Source organism: Ostrea edulis, chromosome 10, assembly GCF_947568905.1.
Source record: "Ostrea edulis chromosome 10, xbOstEdul1.1, whole genome shotgun sequence".
NCBI lineage: Eukaryota > Metazoa > Mollusca > Bivalvia > Ostreida > Ostreidae > Ostrea > Ostrea edulis.
This window is the reverse complement of record NC_079173.1, coordinates 439678-456081: the sequence shown is the minus strand read 5'-3', so window position 1 is coordinate 456081 and position 16404 is coordinate 439678. Positions and strand designations below refer to the sequence as shown.

Below are 16404 nucleotides of genomic sequence, written 5' to 3'. Positions count from 1 at the left end.
CTCTCTAAATATAAAGTCGTGATAATTTAAAATTATAAATAGATATATTTCAATAACTTATTTATGCTTGTTTACTATTGTTTGATTTCTGATTGTGTAATTTATAATCCATGTGGTATCTCAAACAGAATCATTTTTTAACTACTGTAACAGTTTTACGCATGAGCAATAATATAACCATTATACATGTTGGTGTGCTGCGCCAATAAAGAAAAAGTGCACCGCCACGGCACATGATACGCCCGTCACATATTGTTAACAGTATAGATTGTACCCATTAAAACATTTTTTTTATATTAACTTAATTAAATGTCACAGTGACCTTAAAGTAGGATGCGACACACCTTCTACCTAAGATGCATTAGTTGACCAATTTTGGTGATTCTAGGTCTAATAGTTTTCAAGTTATGAGCCGGACAAGTTTTTGCCATATATGGCCATATCTTCTTAATGAAAAGTCACAGTGACCTGGTTTTAATGTGCGACACACCTTCTACCCAAGATGTATCTACAGACAAAGTTTGATGATTCTAGGCCTTGTAGTATTTAAGTTGCGGGTCAGACACGAAAAAGCTAACAGACAGACGGACAGACGGACGGACATGAACGCCATACCATAATACGTCCCGTCTTAAGACGGGCGTATAAAAACTCTTCAAGGTTAATGAAAATATGTCAAGTAATACTAGGAAAGTTTTGTATGTGATAACTTGTTTGGATGTAATAAGTATTACATCTGAAAAATCAGTAACCCGCTTTATACCTGTATGTGTGTTTACAAGCAACACATCTACTTCACAGAATACCACCAAATTCCTCTAAGTGAACATTTAAATATTTGTGGAAATTGGGAAATAAGTATATTTCCCTTCTACAAACTTTTGGGAGTAAGCAATATCCAAAGGCATGAAAAAGAAAAACATTTTATCCATTCTTTTAGACCTAAGCTTACAGCTAGCTGGTATTCAGTTTTTATTCATGAGGCGTTATTTTAGCATATTTTCACTAGATAAAACACATGCAAAAGATATATTCTCACATATCTATGACCATAGTCAATTCCAATTCCTTGTGAAAGTTACTTTTTGCATATTCATTGACAATATCTAACTTTAACAAGAGTACCGCAAACGGCACATAATGAAATGCTTACATAGGGTGTTTTTCTTGTGCTATAATTTGTATAACTTTGCTTCAGGTAGTATCAGCCATCATGAGGCTGTGACAAACTTTCATATGAACAAAGGGTCTTAGCTTAAAAATCGAAATTTCCTCAAAATGGACCAAGTTCAACAACCTGTAATTTTTTCAAAAGTGGAAGAAAATCAAAATCCGTTCCCAGATGCACATCTTCAATACCCATACAAACACTCCACATAATAAGATGGTCCTCACTTGAAAACTGTGGGAGGAGTTGGGCAGACAAATTATGTACCCTCCATAGAATATTAATTTCCAAATAGACTAAGTTCAACAACCTGTACTTTTCTCAAAAATTGTAGAAAATCAAAATCCATCCCACATGCACATCTTCAGTACCCATACAAACACTCCACAAAATAAGAAGGCTCTCAATTGAAAACTGTGGGAGGAGTAGGGCGGACAAATTATATACCCTCCATATAATAATTATTTCCAAATAAAGGGGCAAAACTCCTGGAAAAAAGGTCGAAATGGATCAAAATTGCAGTATGATCTAGAGTGACCCACAAAGAAGCTACACAGCAAGTTTCAGCATGATATGTGAAAGGGAAATGAAATTATAAACAGAAAACCCCAAACGGACGGACGGATGGACAGATGGACGGACGGACGTACAGACATCGCTGTACCATATGTTCCGTCTAAAGACGGGTGTATAAAAAAAATGATAATCTTATGAACAGAACAAGGAATGACTGTGCCCTCAATATTAAAATATCTGTCAAACTTCATGTTATATATGATTTCTCATATTGCAAATGTAGTATAAAAATCACACACAAAGGTCACCAGAGATTAAAACAAGATGTGTTTGTGAAACACAAATGCCCCCGATAATGGCCAATTCCGAAGATGGCCAAGGTCACAAGAGCAAATATCTTGGTACCAGTAGAAAGATCTTGTCAAAAGAAATGCTCATGTACAATATGAAAGCTCTAATATTTACCATTTAGAAGTTGTGACCAATGTAAAAAAAAAATTAAAAGTAGGTCAAATGTCAAGGTCAAAAGGTTCAATACCCACGGAAAGGTCTTTTCACAAGGAATACTCATGTGAAATATCAAAGCTCTATCACTTATTGTTCAAAAGTTATCAGCAAGGTTAAAGTTTTCAAAAGGTAGGTCGAACTCCAAGGTCAAGGGGTCAAAAATGTTGGTACCACGGAAAGGTCTTGTCACAAAGAATACTCATGTGAAATATCAAAGCTCTATCACTTATTGTTCAAAAGTTATTAGCAAGGTTAAAGTTTTCAAAAAGTAGGTCAAGGTCACGGGGTCAAAAATGTTGGTACTCACAGAAAGGTCTTGTCACAAGGAATACTCATGTGAAATATCAAAGCTCTATCACTTATTGTTCAAAAGTAAAATATCAGCAAGGTTAAAGTTTTCAAAAAGTAGGTCAAACTCCAAGGTCCAGGTCACGGGGTCAAAAATGTTGGTACCCACGGAAAGGTCTTGTCACAAGGAATACTCATGTGAAATATCAAAGCCCTATCACTTACTGTTCAAAAGATATTAACAAGGTTAAAGTTTTCAAAAAGTAGGTCAAACTCCAAGGTCCAGGTCACGGGGTCAAAAATGTTGGTACCCAGGAAAAGGTCTTGTCACAAGGAATACTCATGTGAAATATCAAAGCTCTATCACTTATTGTTCAAAAGTTATCAGCAAGGTTAAAGTTTTCAAAAAGTAGGTCCAGGTCATGGGGTCAAAAATGTTGGTACCCACGGAAAGGTCTTGTCACAAGGAATACTCATGTGAAATATCAAAGCTCTATCACTTATTGTTCAAAAGTTATTAGCAAGGTTAAAGTTTCAGACAGAATGAAAGAATGACAGACAGGACAAAAACAATATGCCCCCTGATCTTCGATCTCGGGGGCATAAAAAATAAAGTGCATCGCCACGGCACATGATACGCCCGTCACATATTGTTAACATGAACATATCACCATGAAGAGATAGGTATGCATGGAACCAAATGTCAACCTTCCTTTAAGAATCTTACCCACTTTATGGCCTCATGTGACATTGCTTCAAATATTGATAATGTAAGCTTAATGATTTTTAAAAGGATATAAAAACATTTTCCCAAATGGTTTCAATGAAATGATTAAAGTGCAAGATAGCCCTTTATCCAAGCAAACAACTTACAATAAATGGGAGTACTCAAAAAGGTTGATTTATTCAACATATCAAAAAATACATATATCAGTATCTGCCTTTGTCAAATCTTCAAGTATAAAAGTAAAATATGCATGGTGATGTCAATATAAATAAATATAGATTAAAAACGGTTATTTCAAATACTGGTGCATCTCCTATGGTGTAGTTATTAATTAGAAAAAAATAATACATCATATATTTCTCAACTGGTTGTGTTAGACTTGAGAAATGCACATCTGCAGCTTTGCTCATTGTATTTTAAGGAATGAAGAACAATGCACAGCGTAATAAAACATCAAACATTAGTCATTATGTTTATTCTTAGACTGTAAAACTGTCATCTTAGTGAGACATGACAATCTGCACCTTGTTGTTGAGATATAAAATAAAAATATATTTTACAATATCATATTAATTCTTAAACTTTATACCAAATTAACTTTCAAAGTAATGGCTACCAATTAGAACTGTTCTAAAATTTGACAGTTCAATTAGAAGGCCAGATTCCTCTGCCCAATTCCCGATTGCAAGAGATATAGATAGCACCTCCTTGATCAGATTGCTGTAACAGAAATCTTCTAAACTCATTAATTAATCTGTAATTTGACAGAATGCAATTTTTCTGTTAGCAAAATGCCTCCTGAATTGCTTGATAATTACACCCATGGGACAAGGGAAATTTCTCTTGTTACTAAAACAAAAGAAATAATTTGTTTGTTATATACTGCTGTATAGTACAGTGTATATAATGAAGAATGTGTAGTTTCTTGAATTAACATTTTTTAATATGGTTATTGCAATACTATTTCATCTGTTCAGATTTACACAAATGCCCAATCTGCAGCTTTGTTCATTGTATATCTTTTTTCTGAACAATGCCACAGCCATAACAAAACATCAAAATACTAATCATTAAAATAGGCCTTTATACATATTGCTACCATTTGTTGTCTTAGTGAGAAATGATACTCTGCATATAGGTTGCTGAGAAAAAAAATTAAAAATTATATAGTACAATGTCAAATTAATTTTGAAAATAAAGACTAACCACAACAAACAAATTCACTTTCACAAATAATTTCTGGTATATCTGCAATTAAGAGGCTAAGATCTCTCTGCCCAATTCCCTAGAGATAAAGATAACACCTGCTTGATCATGTTGATCAGAGATGCTCTACACAAAACTCATTAATTAGTCTTGTCAAAATGCCCTTTGCATGCTATTCCCATGGGACAAGTGGAATTTCTCATGTTATTGTTAGAAACAAAGGAAACATTACATAGGCTAAAAAAAAGCTGTACAGTATATCATAAAAAAAAATATGTGTTTTCTTGATGTAACATTTTTGAATGAATTTTTCTACAAAACTCTTATATGAGTAGGGATTGTACCAATTATAACATACTTTTTTCAAAAAAATCACTTCAACTAAATGTCACAGTGACCTTAAAGTACAGTGCGACACACCTTCTACCTAAGATGCATAATATGACCAAGTTTCATGATTCTAGATCAAATAGTTTTCAAGTTATGAGCCGGACAGGGTTTTACCATATTTGGCCATATCTTCTTAATTAAAAGTCACAGCGACCTGGTTTTAATGTGAGACACACCTTCTACCCAAGATGTATCAACTGACAAAGTTTGATTATTCTAGGCCTTATAGTATTTAAGTTATGAGCCGGACACGAAAAAGCTAACAGACGGACGGACGGACGGACAGACAGACAGGGCGTATAATTAATTGTTCGTGTTTTTATAAATATAAAGCCACAATAAATCATTAATAGAAAATATTCCAATAACTTATGGGTTTTTTTATTATCATTGTTTGATTTCTGATTGTTTAATCTATAATACATGTAAATACGATGATAAATTGCATTGTATAGGGGACGTTAGAAATTAAAATATTCTAGGTGGGAGTCAATGCTATCACAACTCAGGTATACTGGAGCTTTCCTCCAGATCTAAAGACTGCTGGTCATCATATAGCCATGATTGTTATCAAAACATCTTTCTCAGGCAGCTGTAGACCATGGTCTCTGCAAACTTCAATCAACCTAAGCTCTATTGTTAAAAGTTTGATTGACAGGTGGCTTATCATTGATCACCATACAGGTAAAATTTGGGGGCGTTAACTTAAAGTTGGGTCTTTAATCATTATTAGCCCCCTCCTATACAAAAATGTCCGAAAAGTTGATTAATGCGAGTTTTGACCTTTGACCTGATAGGACACAGACTACCAATTATTTTCCTATACATTCCTTTATAACATAACAAGAGCAACACCAACGTGGCATAATACGCCCGTAGATTTTGCTCAAGGAAAACATATTTTAGTGGGATTCATATTTTATTGAAGTTAGCACTGTCCTCTGTGAGCTAATTCATTATCATGGTGATCAAATATACCAAGTTATAATATCCTGGAGCTTACGGTTCGGTTTGAATCCTGCCCACAAGGTTTTCCTAATAAGTGATACTACGACCTTGACCTTTGACCTCTCACCTTGAAAAACAATAGGCACCTTCCTCTCATCATGATGATCAAATATACCAAGTTATAATATCCTGGAGCTTACGGTTCGGTTTGTATCCTGCCCACAAGGTTTTCCTAAAAAGTGATACTACGACCTTGACATTTGACCTTGAAAAACAATAGGCATCTTTCTCTCATCATGGTGATCAAATATACCAAGTTATAATATCCTGGAGCTTACGGTTCGGTTTGTGTCCTGCCCACAATGTTTTCCTAATAAGTGATACTACGACCTTGACCTTTGACCTCTCACCTTGAAAAACAATAGGCACCTTCCTCTCATCATGATGATCAAATATACCAAGTTATAATATCCTGGAGCTTACGGTTCGGTTTGTATCCTGCCCACAAGGTTTTCCTAAAAAGTGATACTACGACCTTGACATTTGACCTTGAAAAACAATAGGCATCTTTCTCTCATCATGGTGATCAAATATACCAAGTTATAATATCCTGGAGCTTACGGTTCGGTTTGTGTCCTGCCCACAATGTTTTCCTAATAAGTGATACTACGACCTTGACCTTTGACCTCTCACATTGAAAAACAATAGGCATCTTCCTCTCATCATGGTGATCAAATGTACCAAGTTGTAAAGCCCTAGGGTTTATGGTTCAGTCTGTATCCTGCCCACAAGGTATGGACAGACGGACAGACAGACGGACGACGCCATACCATAATACGTCCCGTCTTCGACGGGCGTATAAAAATTCATATAAATAAATTCCACCACCTCAACTAATCTGAAATTTGGCACAGACTTAGAGCAATCCAAGTCCAAATATATTTGTGAATCTCAGGAAAATCCACCGCACACAAGTCCTGTTATGACAACGCAAGTAACCCCTACCCTGCATATTTCCCTTTCCCTTTGAGAAGCAGATAAACAATGGCCTATTTACACCCTTCCTACTCCATACTTAAGGTGGGCCCTTAGTCCTGGAATTTTGGGGTTTAGGTAGCATTTTTTTGTTTGAAATCAATAAATTAACATTCAGAGTAATGAAAAAAGGCAAAACAGTTAAGGATTTCCATATTAATTTTCATTACAGACACTACTGAAGTTGTGTACTCCTATGTAGATTTTTATGAAATTCATTGGAAACAGTTATTTGTTGTTATTTTAAAATAAAAACAAAATATTTTTTGAATTACATTTATTTATCGGGAAACATGTCAATAACTAAAACACATGTCATTTTCAATATGTTCATCAAGTTTTAGAATGATATGTACAAAATTATTGAATTAGCGTTATTCTCCAAAATGTTAAAAAACAAACAAATGTGAACGTATTTTTCTTATTGCATGGTTTACATATCATTTTTTCTGTTTATATTAGTAGATGTACATCTGTTATAGTTATTTATGAAAAAAATCCATACATTTCCTTAATAATTTCAAATCTATAGCTTCCAGAGTATGTATACCCCCATAAAAAAATGAAGTATGGCACCATACAGTTGAGCTATTCAAAATCACTCGGGATTAAAATTTTATGTAATTTCATGAAAAGACACTGATAATGATTCCTTATCACCTTGGTAAAATGTTAGTCAAAAATAAAGGAAATCTATCGCATAATGAACTTGATAAAATAATTTAATGAAAACTAAGTTATTGTCCTTGGATTCAATATTTTGAAAGATATCATTGACTTTTCAAATATAATTAAGACTTTTGAAATATTTTATGGCTAAAAAGATTTTTTACAATAACTATTGAAAAAGGTTCCAACAAAATTTATGTTCCTGTCATTAAATCATTGACTTCGCAAAATCCTATGACGTCACAGGAGTGTGGAACTACATTAAGATCAGAATTTCCCATTATTTTATTTTTTTAATTTTTTTTTCAGACCCTCTCCTTTCCATCTATGCCCTAGAATAACACAATTCCACCCCACACACATCCCCAAGAATTTTTAAGAAAAAACCTCTATTTATAAATTGGCACTACTTGATATTCAACTGTCCGAATTTTCTCTTACTCTGAATACTCTAGTCATTTTGGCTTTACATTTTTTAAGCTTTCATTCTGATCATATTAATTTTTTTTTTATCCAAGAACGTAAAATACAGACCGTGAAATATTCGTTCAGCTCAGTAAATTTCATCAAATCACCGGTCCACGTACTTGACCAGTGACCCCCCCCCCCCCCCCCCCCCCCCCCCCCCCCCCCCCATTTCAAAAAGTAGATAAGTTAAAACCGGTGTATTCTGAGAATATCTTCCCGTTCTCTCAGTAATTTCTGCTTCCCTTGTTAATAATTAGCTTTAAATGTCGACATCCTTAAAACATCATTGCTTACAATATCTTCCGTTCCATTTTCTGTTCCGCGTTTTAGCAACACCCTTAAAAAAATCATCTGTCCTAAATTTTATATTTCTTTCATGCAACTCATCCAAAAGCAATTAACCAGAGAAATTTAAATAAATGGTACCTACGTGTAATAGCGCTGTACCGGCAGTCATTTTCGCTAAGCATCTGCAAATATAAGCTATCTGTCTGATCATGCTGATTCGACGCGACGTCCATCTTCGTTTCCGCTGCAAGTGTCTTCTGCTTCTTCAAGAAAGACAACTCTTGTTTTAGCAATCGCACATTCTCGAGTCTTTCCGGTAAGCGGAAAATTCATATAGATATAAGATAAAGATTTTTAAAGAACTTTTTGTACCAAACAAAGTGAGAGAAAATAGAAGACCCCGAAATGACAAAAGAAAAAAAAGAAAGGAAAACATTAGTCTAAAATGTTCTACCATAGGGGGTTGAGATGCAATTCACGTGCCTTCTACATCCCCCATCGTAAATTCTCTTGCAACTAAACAAAATTATAAAAATTTCAAAGTGTCATTGACTAAAATGCAATTTTACATGTGAACCCCCCCCCCCCTCCAATGTGGAACAGAATATTTTCAGTTAAAGGATTAACCCCCCTCCCCCTCCTATACAGGCCATTACAGGGGCGGATCCGAAACATTTACCAAGGGAGGGACGCAACACTATATTTGCACTTTTTCCGCCAATGAAGTTTCCTTTTAAAAAGAATATCTGCTTTTTAAAAATCAACCAAAAAGAGGGGGAAGGGGGTAAACCCTTGGTCCGTTATTTCCCGCCCCTGTAGATCCGCGACTGATGAGCAGCAATACGCGATCAAGAGAGTGATCTATTCAGTGTTTGTAAGTGACATAATGATATTTACGCAACAACACAAACGGAGAAAGGACACGGTACGTTTGGGGCCAAATTCGGCCCCGTGTTCAAATTAAAAGATATCCGTCAAAGTTCTTTAATAAGGTATATGTTTTTATAAAATGACTATCATATGTCCGTAAGAAGCTTTATTTTCATATAATACATACGTTAATACAGTATAGTTTACGATAACGTTGTGCCATTTTGACGTTACGTTATGCGACGTCATGAACAAGAAGGCTACATGTCTTATTATTTTGGCAAAAATAAAAGTGCACTGGTACGGCACGGTATGTAATAACGAGAGGGTATGTTACATACAGTGGCATAAATGGCGAAGGTATGCACAGTGTAACAATAATTTTTGGTACATAGGTCGTCATTCGTGCAACGCTTTGCAACCGATTGCGGTGACTGTACCTTTTTAGGCCGATTCCGGGACCGTCTCTTTATTACATAGCGTGCCGTATCAGTGTACTGTGATTATTATTTGAAAAGTTTAATTGACTCACTCCGAAAGTTTTCATGAATTGTAAATGATCCAATGTGACGGGTGCTACGATTTGAATGACGATTTGTGTAACGGTATTTAGTAATTGTAGAGTAACCCATATTCAATTAATTTTATCATTCAGCACATGTTTGTGTCTTTACATTTGGATTAAATTGCATTGTTTAAATATGAATTAAATGAATATCAGTTGTATGTATGGTGATTGGGTACATGAAACTATACTTATGTGTATATACACACCATGTTCAACCCCCACCCCCCCCCCCCCCCCCCCCCAAGAACACTAAAGGTGTATTCAGCTCAGTGAAAACACTAAACGATGCCACATTGGATACAGTGAAGAACATGAAATTCATTCAAAGTAATGTGAGAAGAAATATTAAAATGTTTTGGAATTAAAAAAAAAAAAACACATGACATTTGGATTGAGAATGTACAGCACACGTATTCAACACTATCACAATGAAAAGAATATAACTAAAAATAATCTTGCGGGATTTTAAGATTCAAGATTTTAGCATATGCACGTGTATCTATTTAAAAAAAATATATCATAAATACTTCTTTATATACAACACATCTTTCAATGCATTCGTATTTACGCAATTGAAACAGTTTGAATTATAAATCAGTATTATCGTCTCATATCGCGTCCGAAGTCCGCATGGGAGAGGATCGTACCTTAAGGTAGCCCAGCCCCCCCCCCCCCCCCCCCCGTTCTTGTTACATGCCTGATTTAGTCCTGTTCGGTCAGTTTCTAATGATGAATGAAGTAGTGACAGTTTAAATTGTACAAAAGTAAATTCTTTTATGACAATTCACTACCATATATAGGCCTAATACCGTCAGTCAAAGGTTTGTATTATCCAGCAGTTTGTTGTCATTAACTTAAGTGAAAGGTTTAAATTATAATCTATGCTTTGAATCCTACATGTAGAGTATAAATTGTTTTAATGTTTTACATCGTATTGACATTATTTCAGCCATTTTACGGCAGTATATATATAATAAAAAATGACTATAAAGAAAATTAATCACCGGTAATTACGTAAATTGAAAATGGAAGGATATTAAACAATGTTCTAGTTTTGTACAGATGATTTCATGATGATATTGTGATCTGGTTCTGTCCTCATTACTTAGCGCACGGATGTAATAACTTCATATTCCAGGGGTGGTGTTCCGGTGACCCACTTTAGATCCGCGCATGATTTAGACATGCGATGTCTTTTGCACACGCCAATATAAATGTCATGTCAACGGTGGATGGATGGGCAGACTGTAAAGGTCTACATGTGCGTGGAAATCGTGCTCTACGTACTACTTGAACAACTGTTCCACGTTTTGATGATGAAAATAACCAGTGGTATTATGTATCTTTCAAAAGGACCATGACATAGAACACATATCCCAGTGCCCAGTATATTGCCACATTAGATTCCACACAAAAAATTACAGGAATTTAGCAACAGAACTTGCCCCCACTTTATTTTGACAATGTAGTGTTTCCATAATTCTAACATGAATTTTGATTTACCCTGCACCCTCCCTCCCCTTTATGGTAGTAGTGAATGCTTGTGGGAATGAAATAAAACCTTGAAATCCCATCGTCGGAAACCCACGGTTGATTACGCTTCGTTCCTCTCTCCACCGTCAGTTTCCGACGATATTGAAATCCATGTCCTGATGAATCAACCGTTTCACAAAACGTAAATATTTATGCTGCCTACTTGAATGTGCTGTTTGAAAAATATTTCATTAGTAATCATGTGCGTTTATACAAAATTAATTTGTCACGAATGTACGTATATGACAGAAAATAACTTTATAATATTTATCCGTGAATGACACAAAGCGATGTATGACAGGCATATAGAATAGGGGGGGGGGGGTGATTTCTTAACAATATATATTTTTTAGTAAAGATATATTTGGTGACTTCCCCAGGCCACTTTTTAAAAAGTAATAGTGAATGGTAAGAATGCAGTTTCGAAGTAGTACTAATAGAAATTATGAATTGAATTCATGTATAGAAGGGAGCAACCCCACTTACCCCCCGGAATGAAGAAGTAGAAGTTAGGGAAAACGTAAAGTTTAATCAATATTATATTTAATGAAAATCAATATTATATTTAATGAAAATACATATGATGTATGTCAACCCAAATCCCCCCCCCCCCCCCCCCCCCCCAAATTAGGATTTTGAAGACCATGTTGGCTTTTTGTTTCAAATTTACAAGTATTATTTTTAGACAAAATGAAGTCAACTTCTCTGGCTCCCCCTTGAAAAAACAATCCTACGTGTCTATAATAAAATAGCTAATATACTTACATTCACGAAAGGGTAACACGTTATGAATACTGGGGTAATTGGAAAATTATAACAATACAAATGCTGCAGATATAGACTTAGGCCTATATATAGTCTTATTATATACTTTCAATTTCATCTCTTCTTTTTTCTTTAAAAGTTTGCGGGCATATATCACACGATATATGCCCGCAAACATTCCGGCCCGCAAACATTATGTCACAATCAAATTTCTACGCCGTTAATTTTCAAATTTTTCGTCTTTTTCATCTTTTACTCAGTTAAACCGATAAAGTTATTGTTAAAAATAAAATTATTGTTAGTTTCTAAATGAAATTGAAAGTATATAATAAAAAGGTTATAGACTTTGTATGGGAAATATGACGACCTCGTTTTTTGTCGCGAACGGACCTCGCAAGCTCGGTCCGTCTACGCGCCAAAAAACTCGGTCGTCATATTTTCCAATACAAAGTCTATAACCTATAAGTATCGCACGACGGCATATGCACTGTAATGTTCAATGCTATTGAAATATCTCTACTTTAATTTTTTTTTAAAAATTATCTTTGTTTACTTATATCTTAATATCGGTCGTTTCCATTACACTACCGGCTGAGGTAACGTAGTATGTAAGTTGACTAAATGATCTATCAACCCATTGTGACGTCACTTTTGAGAATTAAGTGACGTCTGTCACTTTTGAGAAGTGACGTCTATATACCGAAATACATGTATAAATCGGCCTCGTGCTCTGCCATGCATTTAGCTATATAGATTAATAAGAAATAGTAGCATTTTGTATTCGGCAAAATGTTTCATATAATGCAATTTCCATTGATTAAAAGTAATTGATATCAAAGTTTTCCAAACCAGTGTACATGTCGCTTAGTTACAGGGACAGAAGTAAGATGGCATGATTAATATAATACACAACACAAGGGAAGACATGTAAATATCGTATCGTGACATTGCCCCTTTAGATTGATGTTAGGAATTTTATCATTTAATGCGGTGTTAGACGAGTATTTTCTTTTATAGGTAAACTTATGTCACAACACCCAAACTTCCACCAGAGTTCGTTTGCTACTTCTTTAGTTTTATTTGCCTGCGTGATAATCGCGGACTCACAATATACAAATCTGTATATTGTGCTGCGTCACATAGGAGAGGTCTATTCGTAGGTGACGTAATGAGGCCTCGACGGGGAGTTTGTAACAACACCTATATAACAACATCCATAAACATGACGTGTATTTCCATGCTGTAAAAACGCTAAAAATATGAACGTAAAATAAACGCAGTATTAAGTCTTCCCCGGAAGACATGTGTCACCTGCTAGTTCATTCTATATGTAATATATCACGTATAATGTTGAAAAAGTAAATTATTCAAATGGTTTTTGTCAGTTTAATACTCCTTTTAAAGGTTTTGAGAATTACTAAACATTCTTTAACGATAACTGAATTGAAATTGAAAGATGAGACATTATTATGCAATGGAATTTGTGGGAGAATCTGTTTGAAATTAAGACATTTATTAAATGTAGACTGAATGAAAACATATGTTTGAAAATATGTATCAACCTGTTACTGTGCTCTTCAAGACAATGGTAATAACCATAAGTAATTATCTGTTGGGTTTACTGCTTAGTCTTGTTGTCTTTTTATATATCCAATTTACTGTTTCTCAAGAAAAATCATAATTAGTGCTGTTCTGAAATCACATATACTGTCCTTCAGTATGGGAATTACAAATACTGTCCTTTTGTACATAAAAATACTGTCCTTCAGTTAATCATAAAATAAAATCTTCAGCAAAAAAATGTTTTGCTGTAAAAAATTCTAAGTCCCGGCAAACAGGAAGTTGATAAGCGACAGATTCGAAAATGTCTTACACAATACAGTTGGCCACACTGATGCTCTGTGCCAAATATCAGGGAGTTGCCCCATGTGGTTCTTGAGAAAACTGTGACAGAAATTGTTTTGCTGTAAAAAATTCTAAGTCCCGGCAAACAGGAAGTTGATAAGCGACAGATTCGAAAATGTCTTACACAATACAGTTGGCCACACTGATGCTCTGTGCCAAATATCAGGGAGTTGCCCCATGTGGTTCTTGAGAAAACTGTGACAGAAATTTTTTGTGACGACGACGACGCCAGACGACGACGCAGGACGATGCAAGACGACGGATAGTGATCCCTATATGTCGCCACTGCGTGTAACGCAGGCGACACAAAAATTAGTATGGTCCGCACAATATCACCATCGTAATTTTTTGTATGTGAAATGCTTACACAATTTATGTGTGAAAATTTTAAAGTGGTGATATTATGCGGACCTATTCAAATATCTTTAAAAGTGGTTAAATTCTATGAAATTTTCCGGAAATTTGTGTTCCGTACGTATTTTAGCTACGTCAATGTAGTAGAAATGTGACACATTTTTAAAGTTTCGTTTTATTTTTGAGACAAATGTATCTCCGTCAGTATTTTGCAATGTAGAAGTTTGATTCAACATGTACTTCATTTTTGAATAATTCAGGGGGCCAAATACGATACCAAACGAACTTAGTTCTTTCATTTTTTCTATTTTATTGTCAGACTTCATAAGCTCATGCTAATTAAAGCAATATCAATATATATTTCTCAAATCAAACTGAAACCCCGATCGAGGAAGTTTCTCAAATCGGAATTTCCTTACTTAAAAGTGAGTCGGAGTGTTTGTGTTTGGATCGAGGTAATTGAAAAAATCAATCTAATCAATAATTATAAAATGAAGTATGCTACTACAAGGGAAATGAGAATATTTTTTTTCATAATATGCTTAGATGTAATTCATTTTTGTTTTCGTGCATTTCTTTTCAATTTCCCGTCTTTTTAAATGTTTGAATACCTAGAAAATCAATACAGTGTGTTATTATCAAATTCAAACATCAGTTTTATCATGTTGCATTTATTACACATGACCGAGAACTGCATCCTATTAAAACTTTCCGCTATTTTTGAGTAAACCAGGTGTAGCGGTCAGCTGGGTTCGATCGCCGGTGGCCAGATAGCTCAGTTGGTAGAGCACCTGACTAGAGATTCAGGGGGCCCGGGTTCGAATCCCGGTCTGGTCCGTTGCATTTTCTCCCTTCCTGTTACACAGGGAACGGATAATGCGATATTTGGGCGATATTCAAAGACAATTGCTCTGCATTTCTTGCCGGGAACCTCCGTGTCCCCACCATGGCGTTTCATTTAAATATGTATAAAAGTATGCGAGCGGACCAATCACTAACATCTAAGGATCATAACCAAAGAGAGATAACTCTGAATCAAACCTATCCAATTCATTTCGCCAGAGTTGTCTTTCTTTGATTTTCATTTTAACGAATATCTGTTGACACTCCTACTTGCAGGGGTGGATCCAGGAATTGTGGTTACGGGGGCGCCACTTTATGAGGCGGTGGGTCCTGGATTTTACAGATTTTATGGGGCTTGAAATATTTCTCCTATTAAGTCATTTGTACTATTTTCTATCATTTTCATAAGGTGAAAATAATAAAATGACCCAAATTTTAAGGGGTTTTTTGGAAAAAATTAAGTTCTCCCAATAAAGTAATTCAAGAAATCAAAGGATTTTATCATTCATTTTTCCGGGAGGGGAAGAAATTATTGCTTCTTTAATCGTTTAGTACATTTTCTGAAACAAGATACCGCGATTTACCTTAAATTTGAAAATTTTAGGGGGGGGGGATCGCCGGCTGCTCCCCCTCTAAATCCGCCACTGACTTGGCATTACTATGTAGTTTTAATTGATAAAATGGTCGGTTATGGAGTCAAGCCTTCAGAAGCCCCTGTCTGGCAAGAGTAGAACCGACACCTGTAATTACACTCGTGGATGTATTGTCTACGTGTTAACGTGATTTAGGACGAACAGTCTGATTTCGGATTGAGAAAAGCAGCCAATTAAATAGTACACGTGTTACACCCTAAATCGTCGCCTCATCCCAAATCGTTGCCGAGACGATTTGGGATGACATTTCACCGACGATTTGGGACAATATTGAACTATCATTAGGGACGACGATTTTGGGATGTCCTAAATCGTCGACAGCCAATTTCTAGGATGAATTACACAGAAATTATTTCATTATACTCTCTCTTATAGGGGGGGGGGGGTACATAAGTTTCGCTTGGTCTGCTTGTCTGTCTGTCCTCACTCATATCTTTGGTGTTTGTTCACCTATTGGGCTAAAATTTTGTATGTAGATTACAAGTGACCCTCTGACATGCCTCCCCAAAAATTATGGAAAGAGAGCTAATAAGCGTAATATAATACAATCTGACGTCACTAACAAATCTGCGGTGAACAAGACCTAACAACCACGTGATCAGCAGAATGACCGTACAACAAAAGGCAAAATGATTTATTGTCGGACATCTCTCTCTCTCTCTCTCTCTCTCTCTCTCTCTCTCTCTCTCTCTCTCTCTCTCTC

The 16404-nt window shown here is 35.4% G+C and overlaps 1 non-coding gene across 1 annotated transcript; it reads left to right on the top strand.

Annotated features, from left to right (window-relative positions):
- Positions 1 to 14969: 14969 nt before the first annotated feature.
- Positions 14970 to 15042, top strand: Trnas-aga (transfer RNA serine (anticodon AGA)). The gene has a single exon. It is a non-coding gene; the product is annotated as a tRNA-Ser (tRNA).
- The last annotated feature ends 1362 nt before the right edge of the window (positions 15043 to 16404 follow it).